Below are 14,652 nucleotides of genomic sequence, written 5' to 3' on the forward strand. Positions count from 1 at the left end.
TACATCCAATATAAAAAATCACTGTAGTTCAAGCCTCTCTATAGGTCTTTTAAATGTCAGTTTGACAGTATGTCTGTAAGGTGACAGCAGGTTGTCAAGCCAAGTGTTCCTTTATTAATCCCCTTGGGAGAAATCAAGTGTCATAGCAGCAGGGGGTACAGGTAAAATAGGTAGTAATAATAATAGAATATAGAACAAAGTGCAAGTAGTAATGATACTAGTGACATTAGTGAACACTGAACAGTAGTGAGTGGCAGGATTTCATCAGACAGTAGTAATAGTGATGATGGTATACATGGTCCAAACCATAGTAACACACTGCACCAGAGTCTGTGAGTCAGATAGTCCTAACAGTGTTTATTATTAAGAGTCAGATAGTCCTAACAGTGTTTATTATTATATATATCGAACGCCACCTCACTCGACCAACATGACGATATGTCAGGCGAGCTTTTTACGCCCTGCGCTTCATGATGACCACCCCAGACTCAGCAGACTTTATACGCTCCAGAACTGACCAATCACCACTGATGGCGAAAATGATTGGTCAGTGTTGTAGCCAACGAGTGTACGCTTCCAACGATACCCCATGTGGGGGGTGCGAATATAGGAACTAGGTGAAAGTTGACGAGCGAAAACGAGAAGTGAATCAGACTTCAGAACGCACAGCGGTGGATGAGGAAATGGATTTAGGAACGCTTTTTTTTGGGGCGTCGGTTTTACTAAAATGTCTCTCAAAGACCCATTTCTGGGGGGCGCCCTCGTGGCGCATACCATAGTGCCTCGCGCACCTACGCGGCCGACCCGGGTTGCGTCGATTCCCAGCTCCCGTCGTTATTTGTCGCATGTCTTCCCCACCTCCCCTCCTGTTCGCGTGAATACTTTCGGCAACCATGCCCTTCCGCGTTGCTCTGATTGGCCAGCGTTGGCCAGCGCTCTCCTGCGTGAATACCAGCGCTCTACGCTCGTTTACCCCCTACGCCGCGCATGAGGCTCCCCCCAGGTGCTCGTTTACAGAGCGTACAAATACGCTTGTGTTATGATACAGGAGCTAAATAGGAAGTACTTGAGGTCGTTGTTAAATACGTTGTGTTTTAATAAACAGTATAACTGTAAAAGTAATGTTTAATTGTCATGTCGTGTCGCTAAACTAGACAAAGAGGTTTGAAAATACGAGCGTCTTGCGAGAGCTGCAGGGTTTGGCGTGTAATGACTAGCGATGAATATTATGTGTTTTAAATATGTTGCGACCGTCGGATTGTTGTTAAAAACGGAGGGATACTAGCTAAGGTGTGGGGGAGTTGGCGTATATAAGTTGATTGCTTTAAAAACGGAGAGAAATGTCGTATTTACGCTGTTTAAAACGGGGTGATGGGCGAAAATCTTTGGTTTTAGCTTAAAGTATAGGGTGGAGTTCAATTCGCGAGCGGGTAAGGGGCCTACGTAATGTTTAAAGAACAAGATCTAAGGTTATGTGGAATTTATAAATATAGATGTGAAGAAAGATTTTGAAAAGATGTTTTAATTTTCTGTTAAATTAGATAAGTTGCCGGTGAGGTAACGTTAGAGTGACGCAGCGAGGAAAGATTACGTATGTCCGCTTCCGGTTTGCGCGATGAGCTCTGGGTATCGTAGTATAGTGTTTAACGTTATGCAGCGTTTATGTTTCAATATTGTGTGTTTGTGAATGTTAAATGTGGGGAATGTTTGTGCTGCTGTGTGCGGATGTGTGCGTCTGTGCTGCGGGATGTTTGTGGAGGTGTGGAGCGTTTGTGGAACGTATATTAGCTGGTGGCTATGCGTCAATATAGAGAGAGTAGTGACGAATGCATAATGCCCAGACACTACATCTACCGGCAGATTCTGACCAGACCTCGTCGTGGCGTTAAACTAGCTACCTAGGTACAACGACTCAACCTAAACTAAAGCCTTGCTAACCTGCTCGTGTGATTATTCCTCGCTCTAACCTTGTTTCTTTTGTGCCCAGGACCTTCGCTCCAGTGCACCCCCCTGCCTGGACATCTCGTGCTGCACAAGGAGTGCTCTCTCTCTCTTCCTCGACACAGACCTGTGTCTTCTGCCCACAGCTGCACAGGGAGTGCACCTGCCCTCATCCCCCCAAGAAACATTCCCAATTCCTGTCTGTTGCACATTCCTGCCTGTTCAACTGTCTGCTTGGGGAATACTATTAAAACACCCTAAAACGCTCCATTCTCTCTTCTCCTGTTTTCAGCTATTGGGCTCTGCCTAAACCCATTCTCACAACTGGCAACGGTAAGTAACATTAAGCTTAAAAGTGGAGAGTTAGGTCCACAGAGTCTCCTTGTATCCTACTTTCCAGTGTGGCTACTGGAGTGATTAGTTGTAGGGTGCATGTGAGTAGGTAAAATGGGACAAATAGAATATAGTGATGGGGGAGTTGGTTGAGCAGAAAGACAACACTGGGAAGGAAGACTGTTGAGATGGTGGGTGGTGTTGTTTTCCTTAGGACTGTTTCTGGAGCAGGAGGTTGCCTGGGTGGGCAGGGCTTAAAATCATGGTTTTTCCAAAGAAGTATAATCTTATTTCCCTCATGGAAATTCCATGATATTACCATCGGTGTGTGGCCTGTACTGTGGTCAAACTGAATTGCCATCAAACGAACCGTGATGCCTTTTTGTACGGCTGTGGTAATCATTTTGCAGATCCGTGATGGTCTGTGGTTACAAGTGACCCTTGTAAAGGTGCAGACAACACCCTGAGGTTTTTCAAGGAAACTTTAAAAGAAGGAAGGGTCATCACGTCACTGTGTAGCACGTGTGGAAACGTTCAGTTCGTCCCCGACGTTGAGTTGAATGGGATCAGCCATCTCCTTGTTTATGACCAAACAGGTTATATTACCTTGGATGTCAGAATCATCTGCAATTTGTTGCATTGTTAACTAGCAAATATATTAACTAGCGTTTAATATATTGGTTAATGTATATTTCCTCAGATAGCATATATTTAGAATTTTAATACATGGCTTCAATAGAACTGGCACCAAGCAGAGCATAGAACGCTGGTATTCTGACGTCATGACCCTTCTTTTATAGTTTCCTTGAGGTTTCTTTCAAGCACATTTTTACATATATCTGAAATTCATCCTCTGCATTTAACCCATCCCAATTTAGGAGCAGTGGGCAGCCACAGGCCTGCCCCCGGGGTAGCGCGTCTCTATGGCGTGGGAGGAAACCAGAGTACCCGAAGGAAACACAAACACAAACACAGGGAGAACTCAAGGGGGACAGGCAGAGGGGCCCCTGCGCTCACCCCGTTGTTCCCTATCCCTATCTGCTTGAATATCACAGCAAAGGCCTTTCACCGGGGTTCGAACCCAGGACCTTCTTGCTTTGAGGCAACAGTGCTGAGCACTGCACCACTGTGCCACAACGATTAAAAAAAAATTTGGGTCCTTGGTTGAACATTTCTGAAAGAACCCACAAGCAACAGAATTAGACCTGGGTGTGTTGTCAGGGTTGTTGAGCTCCAGTGCTCTCATCCTATTGAACTCTTTCAAGGTGTACCGTCTCACCGTGTGAGGTTGAATTTTGAGAACTGAATATTTCGGAACTGAATAATTTCACATAATAATGGCCACTGGTCATTTAACCCTTTCACTACCACACTACAGAAGGTTAACCTTTCACTACCACACTACAGAAGGTTAACCTTTCACTACCACACTACAGAGTTAACCTTCTTTTTTTTTTATCCACTTTTTCTCCTTATTTTTCTATTTTTTCTCCCATCCCAATTTCGCTGATTCCAATTCTCCCCTCCCCTGTCTTGAACGTTGCTCGCATATGCCCCCCACAGGCCGGTCGTAGGGAGGATAGAAGCCTTGCATCACGTGTCCCCTCCGATACACAAGGAGGCAGCCTGTCACATCTTTTCACCTGCCAGCGCGGACTCTCATTGGCGACGTGTAACGTGTGGGAGGCTCACACTACCCCCGCTATTTCCTGTCTCTGCTGTAGGACCTGTAGGAGTCGCTGTCCACAACGTCCAGATTACCACCCATCAACTTCCACCCGCTGACTCTGCCAATTGAGCCAGTATGACGGCCGGCCCAAGCCGGAGGCAACGCCGACAGCCGGATTTGATCCCGGTGTCTCTTGCGTTGGTGACGAGCGCAATGTCCGCTGCGCCACCCAGCCACCCCCAGAGTTAACCTTCTGTATTGTGGTTGTGAAAGGGTTAACCTTCTGTATTGTCACAGTGAAAGGGTTAATAATTTTGTAGTGTGGTAGTGAAAGGGTTAAATCTGGAGTTCTAGAATTACAATATGGAATTCCAAACCCCCCCCAAAAAAAACGTGCACCTGAGAGGATTAAGGGTGTTGGGGCGTGGCCCCTCCAATTTGAATAACTCAACCATTCAGGGGGAGATGAGGAGGGCAGGTTGCCCTGTTGAACTCCAAATCATTAGCACACCATGAGGCCAGACAGGTCACACTTTCTCCTGTAAACGGACCTATCATTGCTAAGAACGAGGCGGACCACAGTAGAATTATCTGCATACTTTATTATGCAGTTTATTGGAGAGGTCACTGGAAGTGCAGTCGTCATTGTACAGCAGGGAGAAGGGAGGATAAAATACAGACCAATGGTATAGCACAGGCCTGACTTATGGTATACAGGGGTGTAAAGTACTTGAGTAATTGTACTTTGTTACAATACTTAACTACTGTTTTGTGGGATTTGTACTTTACTCTAGTATTATTAGGTTTGTATACTTGTACTTTTACTCAATTACATTTCAGAGAAAAAAACATACTTTTTACTCCTTAGATTTAAAATGCAGACCTACAAAGTATACAAATCTCGCAGGTCCAACCATTTTAATTAGTATATTTGTTTCTCTGGCCGAACCAACGTTAACGTTATTAATCCTGCGGCCGCACTTTATTTAAAAACAGCCAATCAAATCCCCATCAATGGAAAATGAACCCGCCCATACCCATGCTGATTGGTCCTTGTGCAAGACTAGAAAGCGGGGATCTTTGATTAAACACCTGCTATCAGAAAAAGTTTTTATTTTAACTTTTTAGTACATTTAAAAGTAGAAACCTTGCGTATGTCATTAATGTCATTATGAATTGAAAATTGTGTGTATTGAGCTGTACTGTATTGTACCCATTCTGCAATCTGTTAATAAAGTTTTCAATCAAACAATCAGATTAGGACAGGATTTAGCTACTGTAGCATTATAGGACAACCTGGTCTTGTGAGGTTTTTGTCCATTGCTCACTTACTCGCTCTGTTCCTTTAAGCCTACTCGCTCTGTTTCCATTAGTGTGAGGTTTTGCCCGCTGCTCACTACCTTTTCTCTGTCTTCTTTAAGCCTACTGTTAGGAATTCCCTATTCTCTGTCTTCTTTAAGCCTACTGTTAGGAATTCCCTACTCACTCTCTCTAGCCCCCACCCTCTCGTTCTTTACCCTTAGTGGCCACACCTGTTTGATATTCTATTATCTCTCGCACCTGTGGTGGCAGGCTAATTAGTCCCCCTGTGGGCTTTAAATACCAGGGCGCTTCCCCTCGTTTTGGCGTGGGGTCGTGTTGTATACTTGCCGAGTCATATTCTCTAAACATCTAGACTCTTTCGGGAGATCCTCCGTCTGCCTATGCTGTTCCATTCTCCTGCGTCGAGATGTTTTGCTCCAGCCTTCGCCTGCTGTCGCCGTTGCCTGAGAGTGGGACTGGTCTGCGCTCCCTAGACTTCCACGGGAGGCATCCCAGTCATCCACTTCAGACCCCCCGCGCAGCTGTCGTCCTGACGCACATCCAGACCAGCGCAGACGCTCTCCAGTCCTCAGCGCGCTACGCGCATCTTCCAAGGACGCTCGAGCTTGGCACGCTCTCCAGACCAGCGCGCAACGCGCATCTTCCAAGAACCCTCGAGCTTGGACGCTCTCCAGTCCTCAGCGCGCTACGCGCATCTTCCAAGGACGCTCGAGCTTGGCACGCTCTCCAGACCAGCGCGCAACGCGCATCTTCCAAGAACCCTCGAGCTTGGATGCTCTCCAGTCCTCAGCGCGCTACGCGCATCTTCCAAGGACGCTCGAGCTTGGCACGCTCTCCAGACCAGCGCGCAACGCGCATCTTCCAAGAACCCTCGAGCTTGGACGCTCTCCAGTCCTCAGCGCGCAACGCGCATCTTCCAAGGACGCTCGAGCTTGGCACGCTCTCCAGACCAGCGCGCAACGCGCATCTTCCAAGAACCCTCGAGCTTGGCACGCTCTCCAGACCGGCGCGCAACGCGCATCTCCTAGACCTTCGAGCTTGGCACGCTCCCCAGACCAGCGCGCTGGAGCGCATCTTCCAGACCTTCGTGCTTGGCGCACTCCTCCTCGCAGACGCACCCCGAGGCGTCTCTCTGTTCCGACGCGCACACCAAGGTGTGGCGCGCACTCTGTTCCTCGGCTCCGACAGCGGCTACCCGGTGGACGACATCCTCGCCACCGCCACTGTTCCGACGCGCACACCAAGGTGTGGCGCGCACTCTGTTCCTCGGCTCCGACAGTGGCTACCCGGTGGACGACATCCTCGCCACCGCCACTGTTCCAGCTCCCTGTTCCGACGCGCACACCAAGGTGTGGCGCGCACTCTGTTCCTCGGCTCCGACAGTGGCTACCCGGTGGACGACATCCTCGCCACCGCCACTGTTCCAGCTCCCTGTTCCGACGCGCACACCAAGGTGTGGCGCGCACTCTGTTCCTCGGCTCCGACAGCGGCTACCCGGTGGACGATGCCCTCGTCACCGCCACTGTTCCAGCACTCTGTTCCTCGGCTCCGACAGCGGCTACCCGGTGGACGATGCCCTCGTCACCGCCACTGTTCCAGCACTCTCTCCCTCGGCTCGGACAGCCAGCCGCCCCGGTGGCGATGCCTTCGTTCCCGTTGCTGTCCCTGTACCATTACGCATGCGCCTGGGTGAGTTTTGATTGTGATGTCACTCACCCAGCGTAGTGCCCTTGCCCCCGTTCCCGCTGCTGTCCCCGTACCTTTACGCATACGTCCTGGGTGAGTTTTGATTGTGATGTCACTCACTCAGCGTAGTGCCCTTGCCCCCGTTCCCGCTGCTGTCCCCGTACCTTTACGCATACGTCCTGGGTGAGTTTTGATTGTGATGTCACTCACTCAGCGTAGTGCCCTTGCCCCCCGTTCCCGCTGCTGCCCCTGTACCTTTACGCATACGACTGGGTGAGTTTTGATTGTGATGTCACTCTCCCAGCGTATTGCCTCTGTTAGTTAGTTTGGACATTTCATCTCCCAGCGTATTGCCTCTGTTAGTTAGTTTGGACATTTCATCTCCCAGCGTAATGCCTCTGTTTTTGGTTCTCACTTAGAATAGTATTTTTGGACTTTACATCTCCCCCTGTGTGTTTGTCACACGAAGATATTATTACTTTGTTCACTTTGTTATTTGGACTGTTCTGCACCTGCTCTGTTTTTTCCCCTTTTGTGCATTAACTATCTCCTCTGTCCTGCAGAGCGGCCCAGATGATTTCCACCAGTCCTCCCAGTTCCTCCCTGTTTCCCAGCCCGCCTCCGCGGGCCTCAGTCCCCTCAGTTCCCTAGTTCTCCCCTTTCTAGTTCCACCTAGTTCCTGTTCCCTAGTTCTCCCCTTTCTAGTTCCACCTAGTTCCTGGTCCCAAGTTCTCCCCTTCTAGTTCCACCTAGTTCCTTGTCCCTAGTTCCCCTAGTCCCCGTTTCTCCTGTTCCCTAGCTCTCCTAGTCCCTAGTCCTCTCTCCCTAGTTTCTCCTTGTCCCTGGTTTACCTAGTCTCTAGTTCCTCTGTCCCAAGGCGTTCCCTTAACCTTCCCTTAGGCGTTCCCTTACTTTCCCTTAGTGTTCCCTCTTCCTGCCCGCCTCTTAAAGGCACCTTTCCTTCCCCTCATATTATATTCCTGTATTTGTGATTCTCCCTTAAAGGGACAGTGCCCTTTTCCCTGTATTTCCCTGTTGTTCAATAAATATCTGTTTCTTGGCAAACCATCATACCTGTCTTGTGTTGTGCGATTGGGGTCGGTTACAAACCATAACAGTACGACCCCACCAAGTCTACGACCCCAGCCAGCACAGACTGTGTATGTTGAGTTTGCCTTTTTTTTTCTTGTTCCCTCTAGCTCCCCTGTTAGCCCTGTTAGCTTCCCTGTTAGCCCAGTTTAGCTTCCTTGTTAGTCCTGTTTAGCTCCCTTGTTAGCCTGTTACTCCCCTGTTTAGCTTGTTAGTCTCCCCGGTTAGCTCCCCTGTTTGCTTCCCGTTTTGCCCTGTTTGACCCCCCTGTAGCTAGCCATGCCCTGGCAGCTAACCCAGTCCCTCAGCAGAGCCCCTGTCTGCTAGCTTAGCCCCGGCTGCTAGCACAGCCTCTATGTTTATGCAGCCCTTGCTGCTGGCATAGGCCCTGTAGCTAGCCATGCCCTGGCGGCTAACCCAGTTTCCCTCTGCATGGCCCCGGCCTGCTAGCTTGGCCCCGGCTGTTAGCACAGCCTCTATGTTAATGCAGCCTTGCAGCTGGCATGGGCCCTGTAGCTAGCCAGGCCCAAGCAGCTAACCTGGTCCCTCTGCATGGCCTCCACTTTTTTGTGTAGTTTATCTCACACAGCTAGGACTGTCCTTCCAGCTAGCTTGTTCTCTCATGCTGGTCCAGCCCTGTCTGCCAGCCTAGCTCCGGCAGCTAGCGCAGCCTCTATGTTGATGTAGCATTACAGCTAGCATAGGCCCTGTAGCTATCAGTGCCCTGGCAGCTACCCTTTCCCTCTGCTAGCCTAGCTCCGGCAGCTTGCGCAGCCTCTATGTTGATGTAGCAGTACAGCTAGCATAGGCCCTGTAGCTGTCAGTGCCCTGGCAGCTAACCTTCCCTCTGCTAGCCCTTTTCCCGGTGCTACCATGGTTACCCCTTTTGCTACCCTGCTTGCCCCTCAGTTCTCTAGACCCAGTTCCTCTAGACCAGTTCTCTAGACCAGTTCTCTAAACCAGTTCTCTAGACCAGTTCTCTAGCCCGGTTCTCTAGCCCAGTTCTCTAGACCAGTTCTCTAGACCAGTTCTCTAGACCCAGTTCCTCTAGACCAGTTCCCCCAGTTGCCCCTCTGCTACCCTAGTTACCCCTCGGCGACCCTGTTTCTTTTGCTAGCCCCACTCTTGTGGTGGCTTCCCCTGCTGGCTTGGCCAGTACCGTCTTGTTTTGCCCCTGCCACTCTGTCTGTATTTGTTTTGGGTCGCCGGGTGGCTCCCGTTGGAGGGGGGGATACTGTGAGGTTTTGCCCGCTGCTCACTACCTTTTCTCTGTCTTCTTTAAGCCTACTGTTAGGAATTCCCTATTCTCTGTCTTCTTTAAGCCTACTGTTAGGAATTCCCTACTCACTCTCTCTAGCCCCCACCCTCTCGTTCTTTACCCTTAGTGGCCACACCTGTTTGATATTCTATTATCTCTCGCACCTGTGGTGGCAGGCTAATTAGTCCCCCTGTGGGCTTTAAATACCAGGGCGCTTCCCCTCGTTTTGGCGTGGGGTCGTGTTGTATACTTGCCGAGTCATATTCTCTAAACATCTAGACTCTTTCGGGAGATCCTCCGTCTGCCTATGCTGTTCCATTCTCCTGCGTCGAGATGTTTTGCTCCAGCCTTCGCCTGCTGTCGCCGTTGCCTGAGAGTGGGACTGGTCTGCGCTCCCTAGACTTCCACGGGAGGCATCCCAGTCATCCACTTCAGACCCCCCGCGCAGCTGTCGTCCTGACGCACATCCAGACCAGCGCAGACGCTCTCCAGTCCTCAGCGCGCTATGCGCATCTTCCAAGGACGCTCGAGCTTGGCACGCTCTCCAGACCAGCGCGCAACGCGCATCTTCCAAGAACCCTCGAGCTTGGACGCTCTCCAGTCCTCAGCGCGCTACGCGCATCTTCCAAGGACGCTCGAGCTTGGCACGCTCTCCAGACCAGCGCGCAACGCGCATCTTCCAAGAACCCTCGAGCTTGGACGCTCTCCAGTCCTCAGCGCGCTACGCGCATCTTCCAAGGACGCTCGAGCTTGGCACGCTCTCCAGACCAGCGCGCAACGCGCATCTTCCAAGAACCCTCGAGCTTGGACGCTCTCCAGTCCTCAGCGCGCAACGCGCATCTTCCAAGGACGCTCGAGCTTGGCACGCTCTCCAGACCAGCGCGCAACGCGCATCTTCCAAGAACCCTCGAGCTTGGCACGCTCTCCAGACCGGCGCGCAACGCGCATCTCCTAGACCTTCGAGCTTGGCACGCTCCCCAGACCAGCGCGCTGGAGCGCATCTTCCAGACCTTCGTGCTTGGCGCACTCCTCCTCGCAGACGCACCCCGAGGCGTCTCTCTGTTCCGACGCGCACACCAAGGTGTGGCGCGCACTCTGTTCCTCGGCTCCGACAGCGGCTACCCGGTGGACGACATCCTCGCCACCGCCACTGTTCCGACGCGCACACCAAGGTGTGGCGCGCACTCTGTTCCTCGGCTCCGACAGTGGCTACCCGGTGGACGACATCCTCGCCACCGCCACTGTTCCAGCTCCCTGTTCCGACGCGCACACCAAGGTGTGGCGCGCACTCTGTTCCTCGGCTCCGACAGTGGCTACCCGGTGGACGACATCCTCGCCACCGCCACTGTTCCAGCTCCCTGTTCCGACGCGCACACCAAGGTGTGGCGCGCACTCTGTTCCTCGGCTCCGACAGCGGCTACCCGGTGGACGATGCCCTCGTCACCGCCACTGTTCCAGCACTCTGTTCCTCGGCTCCGACAGCGGCTACCCGGTGGACGATGCCCTCGTCACCGCCACTGTTCCAGCACTCTCTCCCTCGGCTCGGACAGCCAGCCGCCCCGGTGGCGATGCCTTCGTTCCCGTTGCTGTCCCTGTACCATTACGCATGCGCCTGGGTGAGTTTTGATTGTGATGTCACTCACCCAGCGTAGTGCCCTTGCCCCCGTTCCCGCTGCTGTCCCCGTACCTTTACGCATACGTCCTGGGTGAGTTTTGATTGTGATGTCACTCACTCAGCGTAGTGCCCTTGCCCCCGTTCCCGCTGCTGTCCCCGTACCTTTACGCATACGTCCTGGGTGAGTTTTGATTGTGATGTCACTCACTCAGCGTAGTGCCCTTGCCCCCCGTTCCCGCTGCTGCCCCTGTACCTTTACGCATATGACTGGGTGAGTTTTGATTGTGATGTCACTCTCCCAGCGTATTGCCTCTGTTAGTTAGTTTGGACATTTCATCTCCCAGCGTATTGCCTCTGTTAGTTAGTTTGGACATTTCATCTCCCAGCGTAATGCCTCTGTTTTTGGTTCTCACTTAGAATAGTATTTTTGGACTTTACATCTCCCCCTGTGTGTTTGTCACACGAAGATATTATTACTTTGTTCACTTTGTTATTTGGACTGTTCTGCACCTGCTCTGTTTTTTCCCCTTTTGTGCATTAACTATCTCCTCTGTCCTGCAGGGCGGCCCAGATGATTTCCACCAGTCCTCCCAGTTCCTCCCTGTTTCCCAGCCCGCCTCCGCGGGCCTCAGTCCCCTCAGTTCCCTAGTTCTCCCCTTTCTAGTTCCACCTAGTTCCTGTTCCCTAGTTCTCCCCTTTCTAGTTCCACCTAGTTCCTGGTCCCAAGTTCTCCCCTTCTAGTTCCACCTAGTTCCTTGTCCCTAGTTCCCCTAGTCCCCGTTTCTCCTGTTCCCTAGCTCTCCTAGTCCCTAGTCCTCTCTCCCTAGTTTCTCCTTGTCCCTGGTTTACCTAGTCTCTAGTTCCTCTGTCCCAAGGCGTTCCCTTAACCTTCCCTTAGGCGTTCCCTTACTTTCCCTTAGTGTTCCCTCTTCCTGCCCGCCTCTTAAAGGCACCTTTCCTTCCCCTCATATTATATTCCTGTATTTGTGATTCTCCCTTAAAGGGACAGTGCCCTTTTCCCTGTATTTCCCTGTTGTTCAATAAATATCTGTTTCTTGGCAAACCATCATACCTGTCTTGTGTTGTGCGATTGGGGTCGGTTACAAACCATAACAATTAGTTTTCTGTTAATCATTGCATTCCCCTATTCACACGCTTCTTCCCATAGACGTCGTTGATTGGTGCTCCCCCAACCACACGCTTGTCTATCACATCCCTCAGCTGTCACTGCTTGTCAATTAAGCATTCCCTGATTATTTATACCCCGTTTCCCCATTCAAGTTTTGTTGGATCGTTTTGATATTTCAGTAGCATTCGCCGTTCCTGCCTTGCCTGCTGTTTTTCCCTGTGCTTTGCCTCCAGGATATTCAAGAAGTATTCCGCTTGGACACCCGTTTCCCGTGGCGACGCGCTCGCCCCGTTTTGATCCTACTCTCTTTACGCACAGCGCCTGGGTGAGTTTTTATGACTGTCTTTGATCCTATTCGTTTTTGTGTGTTTAAATGACACTGAAGATATCCTGCTTTTTGTCAGACAGTCACTCACCCAGCGTTCAGCTTTTTTGGATTGTTCATTGGGATAATATTTGGCCTTAACATCGCTCACTGTGTGTTCACACACCGAAGATATAATCACTTGGATTTGTATTTGGGACTTCGCTCACAGTGTTTATTTGCACCGAAGATTTCTATCACGTGGATTTGTGTTTGGGACGTTACTCACAGTGTGTATATACACCGAAGATTCAGTCACTTGGATTACTCTGTTTTTTGGTACAAGTCACCTCCCCTGTCACCTGCTCTGTTCCCAACTGTACTCTGAGCTAACCCGCTCCCTCTCTCCCTCTCGGTCCCGTTACCACCTCGGAGATCTGCCGAGAGAAGTCTGCAGAGCGGCTCTGACGTCATTGTCTGCTTCCCCAGACTAACCATCCCGGGAGAAGCTGCAGAGCAGCAACATTCATCTATGCTTGTATCCCAGTCTTTGTCTGTTCTCTACCAAGTCTATGCTGTTTATTTAGTGTAAATAAACAAGCCCTTGTTTTTGGCAACTCTGAATCTACTCTCTTGTGTCGTTGCGTTTGGGGTCGGTGTCAAACCATAACAGGTCTGCTAATGGGATAATCTCTCTCTGTGGTTATTAAGGTGGGGCTATATAAATGCTCTGTGGTTAATAAAGTAGGCTATATAAAACCATGTTCTGTGATTATTAAGGTAGGTTATTTATATAAAACCATGTTCTGTTGTTATTAAGGTGGGCTATATATAAAACCATGTTCTGTGGTTATTAAAGTAGGCTATAAAACCATGTTCTCTGGTTAATAAAGTAGGCTATATAAAACCATGTTATGTGATTATTAGGTAGGTTATTTATATAAAACCATGTTCTGTGGTTATTAAGGTGGGCTATATATAAAACCATGTTCTGTGGTTATTAAAGTAGGCTATATAAAACCATGTTCTCTGGTTAATAAAGTAGGCTATATAAAACCATGTTATGTGATTATTAGGTAGGTTATTTATATAAAACCATGTTCTGTGGTTATTAAGGTGGGCTATATATAAAACCATGTTCTGTGGTTATTAAAGTAGGCTATATAAAACCATGTTATGTGGTTATTAAGGTGGGCTATATAAAACTATGTTCTGTGGTTATTAAGGTAGGCTATATGTAACGGATGGTATCGTGAAGCGCAGTCAAGAAGGGCTGGGGTGAGTAGCGGTGCTATGGGTTAAACTCACTCTCACATCCTCAAAAGACGCATAAACCCATTACTTAGAAGTGAATTCACCTCTTGGTATAGCGGTCTGTGTTGTTGCCTGCGGTGTGGGAGACCGGGGTTCAACTCCCACTCAGGGCATCAAAGTTTGAGGTGACGTTGTCACAACCGTAACATTAAAAACATGTTCTGTGGTTATTAAGGTGGGCTATAAAACCATGTTCTGTTATTAAGGTAAACTGGACTTTTTTTGGTGGGAATAGGCTGCAGTAATCTAGGCTTGTGATGGAAAAAGTACAGTCAAAAGTATTTGATATTGAATGTATTATATCAAAAGTAAAAGTACATATTCTACATAATGCTTGTGTATTCCACAGCGTGGGAGTGTTCAAGCCTCAAAATGTCATGTTAATTAAAGTGGTATGTGTGGTCCAGTTACACTGCCTCTGATTACATCCTCTTGAAGTTGGGGCAGGCATAACATTTTAGTACAACGTACATGTAAAGTAAATGTTTTCTTTGCAAAATCTTGTTCTTCAAAGTAATGGTTCAGATAAAATGTAGTGGAGTAAAAACGACAACATTTCCTTTTAAATGTAGTGGAGTAAAGGTACAAAGTTCCCTAAAGGGAAAACACTCAAGATCGTACTTATTAAGTATAGTATAGTATAGTATAATCAGTGTTGCGTTGTTATTATGGACTGAGCCGGCACGCAGGATAATGACGCTGCGCGCACGCGCATATGTTCCCTCGCGCACAATAATACACTTTGTTTGTATAGCCTTTCATACAGAAACTGCAGCTCAAAGTGCTTCACAACAGAATTAAGACAGGCATAAAATGAGCACATAAAGTGCAGACATATAAAATCAGTTTTTCACATTAGGATCTAACATCCCAACAGGCAACCTTGTTTATGGTTTGATTCAGTTTTAATATAAATAATAAAAATAAAGAGAAGATTAATTAATTATCTACTCAGTCCCAAAGTTTGTGATGTAGATATGGAATGTCCCGG

The sequence above is a fragment of the Notolepis coatsorum genome (genome assembly GCF_963971535.1).
Source record: "Notolepis coatsorum genome assembly, chromosome: 17".
Classification (NCBI taxonomy): Eukaryota; Metazoa; Chordata; class Actinopteri; order Aulopiformes; family Paralepididae; genus Notolepis; species Notolepis coatsorum.